Here is a 6000-nt window from a genome sequence, read left to right as displayed (position 1 = left end):
ATAAGTAGCCCACTCGCCGCAACTAGAGAAAGCCTGCAGGCAGCAACAAAGACCCAAGGCAGCCAAAAAATTAATTAATTAATTAATTGATTGATTGATTGATTTTTAAAAAGAGAGAGAAGAAAGAATACAAAGTATTCCATTTCCTGTTGAAGGGTCATAGATTAGAAGTCACGTGATCCACATGGACACGGGTGTGTAGGCTGGACATTGCCTTGGGGTCTGTCTGCCCAGCAACCAATTCTCTGCTTCCTTCACCCCAGCTCATCCCCAATTCTGATAATAGCATCTTGACTTTTCTTTGAAGACCACAGTCCACCATGCTCAGTCCAAGATGCAGAGGTTCCTTGTACCACGTTCACATCTGAGAATGGCACCAGGGAAAATAATGGTTGACTTCCAAAAATTCTCTGGAAGTTCAGCCATAATGAGGTAGTAGGTTTCAGATCTACCCTCCTGCAGTCAATAACAATAAAGCAGGACAAATATACGCAGTAAAAGTTTTCAAACATTAAACAAAAGAAAGCATGGATCTGTGATCCTAGAAACAAGGAAAACACATAAGGCAAGTTCTACTTTCACCCTGGCTTTTGTTGTCGGTACACTTTCAAACTGACTTACAGGGAAATAGAGCTTATTATCCACTTTACTGGGTATAGAATATCAATATCAGAGTTAGGGGTTGCTGAGACAGTATGTAGTTGCTCAACTGAGTGCCAGAGAGGAGAGAGCTATGTAGAGAAATAAACATATAAATCTATGTAGAAGTTCTCTTGACTTTTTGTCTAGATCCTTAGCTGTGTATCTGCAAGCCTGGCAGAGGTCAATTGCTGGGAGTCTGTAAGCTGAGTGGGAAATCCAGAGATCACACAATGCTGGGACTCTGACCTCCTGTATATCTTACACAACTCTCTAAGTATTCAACATCCTTTCAACCGTTTCCCTGTGTGACCTCAGAAAGGCCACAACTTAGGAGTAAGGCATACCTAGCCATGCTGTAGTAGCTATTATGGACCTTGCAAAGAACGCTAAAACGAACGCCTCAAAAGAAACAAACTGAATCATATGTAGATTAACTTCCTACCAAAACAAAAATCAACACTTTATAAAGGAAGATAACATAAGTTAGACTCTCAACATGACATCAACAATGTCCAGCATACAGGCTTCCGGGAAGATGGCGGAAGAGTAAGACGCGGAGATCACCTTCCTCCCCACAGATACACCAGAAATACATCTACACGTGGAACAACTCCTGCAGAACACCTACTGAACGCTGGCAGAAGACCTCAGACCTCCCAAAAGGCAAGAAACCCCCCCACGTACCTGGGTAGGGCAAAAGAAAAAAGAATAATCAGAGGCAAAAGGATAGGGACGGGCCCTGCACCAGTGGGAGGGAGCCGTGAAGGAGGAAAGGTTTCCACACACTAGGAGCTGCTTCGCGGGCGGAGACTGCGGGAGGCGGAGCGGGGAGCTTCGGAGCCTCGGGGGAGAGCGCAGCCACAGGGTGCGGAGGGCAGAGCGGAGAGACTCCCGCCCAGAGGATCGGTGCCGACCGGCACTCACCAGCCCGAGAGGCTTGTCTGCTCACCTGCCGGCGCGGGCAGGGGTTGGGAGCTTAGGCTCGGGCTTCAGTCAGAGCACAGGGAGAGGACTGGGGCTGGCGGCGTGAACACAGCCTGCAGGGGGTCAAGACATGGAGGCAACCAAAATGTCCATCAACAGATGAATGGATAAAGAAGAAGGGGTCCATGTACACAATGGAATATTAGCCACGGAAGACAGTGAAACACTGCTCTTTGAGGCACCATGGATGAGCCTAGAGATAATCACACAACATGAGGTAAGTCGGAAAGCAAAAGAAATATACTATTGTATCACTTACAGGCGTCATCTAACAACTGACACAAATGAACATATATTCACAGAGAAAGACACTCACAGACTTAGAAAACAAACTATTCTTATCTAAAAGGAAAGGCGGGGGGAATGGAAAATTAAGATTAGGGTTACCATACGTTTACAAATACCTATTAAATACATATATCAAAAAGGCCGACCACATAGCAAGGGAGGTCTACGGAAAACTCTGCCATAATTGACATGGGAAGGGGATCTGTACATAAATAAATAAATAAATAAATAAACAAATACATGTAATGTATAAACGAACCAGATCGTGTACACCCAGGACAAACAATGTTCTAATCATTACCCCGATTTAAAAAATTAAAACAAAGAACAAGAAAAAGAGAAAGGGAAATCTCTCCCAGCAGCCTCAGAAGCAGAGGATTAAAGCTCCACAATCAACTTGATGTACCCTGCATCTGTGGAATACATGAATAGACAACGAATCATCCCAAATTGAGGAGGTGGAATTTGAGAGCAAGATTTATGATTTTTTCCCCTTTTCCTCTCTTTGTGAGTGTGTATGTGTATGCTTCTGTGTGAGATTTTGTCTGTATAGCTTTGCTTCCACCATTTGTCCTAGGTTCTATCCATCTGGGGTTTTTTTTTTTTGGTTTTGTTTTGTTTTCTTAATAAATTTTTTATTTTAATAACTTTATTATATTTTATCTTACTTTATTTTATTCTACTTTATCTTCTTTCTTTCTTTCTTTCCTTCCATCCCTCCTTCCTTCCTTCCTCCCTCCCTCCCTTCTTTCTTTCTTTCTTTCTATCTACTTCTACTAATTCTTTCTTTCTACTTTTTCTGCCTTTTATTCTGGGCCGTGTGGATGAAAGGCTCTTGGTGCTGCAGTCAGGAGTCAGTGCTGTGCCTCTGAGGTGGGAGAGCCAACTTCAGGACACTGGTCCACAAGAGACCTCCCAGCTCCACATAATATCAAACGGTGCATATCTCTGAGAGATCTCCATCTCAACGCCAGAACCCAGCTTCACTCAACGACCAGCAAGCTACAGTGCTGGACATCCTATGCCAAACAACTAGCAAGACAGGAAAACAACCCCACACATTAGCAGACAGGCTGGCTAAAATCATAATAACTCCACAGACACCCCAAAACACACCACCAGATGTGGACCTGCCCAGCAGAAAGACAAGATCCAGCCTCATCCACCAGAACACAGGCACTAGTCCCCTCCACCAGGAAGCCTACACAACCCACTGAACCAACCTTAGCCACTGGGGACAGACACCAAAAACAACGGGAACTATGAACCTGCAGCCTGTGAAAAGGAGACCCCAAACACAGTAAGATAAGCAAAATGAGAAGACAGAAAACCACACAGCAGATGAAGGAGCAAGATAAAAACCCACCAGACCTAACAAATGAAGAGGAAATAGGCAGTCTACCTGAAAAAGAATTCAGAATAATGATAGTAAAGATGATCCAAAATCTTGGAAATAGAATGGACAAAATGCAAGAAGCAGTTAACAAGGACCTAGAAGAACTAAAGATGAAACAAACAACGATGAACAACACAATAAATGAAATTAAAAATACTCTAAATGGGATCAATAGCAGAATAACTGAGGCAGAAGAACGGATAAGTGACCTGGAATATAAAATAGTGGAAATAACTACTGCAGAGCAGAATAAAGAAAAAAGAATAAAAAGAACTGAAGACAGTCTCAGAGACCTCTGGGACAACATTAAACACACCAACATTCAAATTATAGGGGTTCCAGAAGAAGAAGAGAAAAAGAAAGGGACTGAGAAAATATTTGAAGAGATTATAGTTGAAAACTTCCCTAATATGGGAAAGGAAATAGTTAATCAAGTCCAGGAAGCACAGAGAGTCCCATACAGGATAAATTCAAGGAGAAATACGCCAAGACACATATTAATCAAACTGTCAAAAACTAAATACAAAGAAAGCATATTAAAAGCAGCAAGGGAAAAACAACAAATAACACACAAGGGAATCCCCATAAGGTTAACAGCTGATCTCTCAGCAGAAACTCTACAAGCCAGAAGGGAGTGGCAGGACATACTGAAAGTGATGAAGGAGAAAAACCTGCAACCAAGATTACTCTACCCAGCAAGGATCTCATTCAGATTTGATGGAGAAATTAAAACCTTTACAGACAAGCAAAAGCTGAGAGAGTTCAGCACCACCAAACCAGCTTTACAACAACTGCTAAAGGAACTTCTCTAAGCAAGAAACACAAGAGAAGGAAAAGACCAACAATAACGAACCCAAAACAATTAAGAAAATGGGAATAGGAACATACATCTCGATAATTACCTTAAATGTAAAAGGACTAAATGCTCTCACCAAAATACACAGATTGGCTGAATGGATACAAAAACAAGACCCATATATTTGCTATCTACAAGAGACCCACTTCAGACCTAGAGACACATACAGACTGAAAGTAAGGGCATGGGTAAACATATTTCATGCAAATGGAAACCAAAAGAAAGCTGCAGGGCTTCCCTGGTGGCGCAGTGGTTGAGAGTCCACCTGCCAATGCAGGAGACACAGGTTCATGCCCTGGTCTGGGAGGATGCCACGTGCCGTGGAGCGGTTGGGCCCATGAGCCATGGCCGCTGAGCCTGCGCATCCTCAGCCTGTGCTCCGTGACGGGAGATGCCGCAGCAGTGAGAGGCCCGCATACCGAAAAAAAAAAAAAAAGAAAGAAAGCTGGAGTAGCAATTCTCATATCAGACAAAATAGACTTTAAAATAAAGACTATTACAAGACACAAAGAAGGACACTACATAATGATCAAGGGATCGATCCAAGAAGAAGATATAACAATTGTAAATATTTATGCAACCAACATAGGAGCACCTCAATACATAAGGCAAATACTAATAGCCATAAAAGGGGAAATCAACATTAACACATTCATAGTAGGGGACTTTAACACCCCACTTTCACCAATGGACAGATCATCCAAAATGAAAATAAATAAGGAAACACAAGCTTTAAATGATACATTAAACAAGATGGACTTAATTGATATTTATAGGACATTCCACCCAAAAACAACAGAATACACATACTTCTCAAGTGCTCATGGAACATTCTCCAGGATAGATCATATCTTGGGTCACAAGTCAAGCCTTGGTAAATTTAAGAAAATTGAAATCGTATCAAGTATCTTTTCCGACCACAACGCTATGAGACTAGATATCTATTACAGGAAAAGATCTGTAAAAATTACAAATACCTGGAGGCTAAACAATACACTACTTAATAATGAAGTGATCACTGAAGAAATCAAAGAGGAAATTAAAAAATACCTAGAAAGAATTGACAATGGAGACACGACGACCCAAAATCTATGGGATGCAGCAAAAGCAGTTCTAAGAGGGAAGTTTATAGCAATACAATCCTACCTTAAGAAACAGGAAACTTCTCGAATAAACAACCTAACCTTGCACCTCAAGCAATTAGAGAAAGAAGAACAAAAAAACCCCAGAGTTAGCAGAAGGAAAGAAATCATAAAAATCAGATCAGAAATAAATGAAAAAGAAATGAAGGAAACAATAGCAAAGATCAATAAAACTAAAAGCTGGTTCTTTGAGAAGATAAACAAAATTGATAAACCATTAGCCAGACTCATCAAGAAAAAAAGGGAGAAGACTCAAATCAATAGAATTAGAAATGAAAAAGGAGAAGTAACAACTGACACTGCAGAAATACAAAAGATCATGAGAGATTACTACAAGCAACTCTATGCCAATAAAATGGACAACCTGGAAGAAATGGACAAATTCTTAGAAATGCACAAGCTGCCAAGACTGAATCAGGAAGAAATAGAAAATATGAACAGACCAGTCACAAGCACTGAAATTGAAACTGTGATTAAAAATCTTCCAACAAACAAAAGCCCCAGAACCAGATGGCTTCACAGGCGAATTCTATCAAGCATTTAGAAAAGAGCTAACAACTATCCTTCTCAAACTCTTCCAAAATATAGCAGAGGGAGGAACACTCCCAAACTCATTCTATGAAGCCACCATCACCTTGATACCAAAACCAGACAAGGATGTCACAAAGAAAGAAAACTACAGGCCAATATCA

The sequence above is a fragment of the Lipotes vexillifer genome, unplaced genomic scaffold, assembly GCF_000442215.2.
Source record: "Lipotes vexillifer unplaced genomic scaffold, Lipotes_vexillifer_v1.1 scaffold1293, whole genome shotgun sequence".
Taxonomy (NCBI): domain Eukaryota; kingdom Metazoa; phylum Chordata; class Mammalia; order Artiodactyla; family Lipotidae; genus Lipotes; species Lipotes vexillifer.
The sequence above is the reverse complement of the archived record's forward strand: the minus strand, read 5'-3'. Positions refer to the sequence as shown.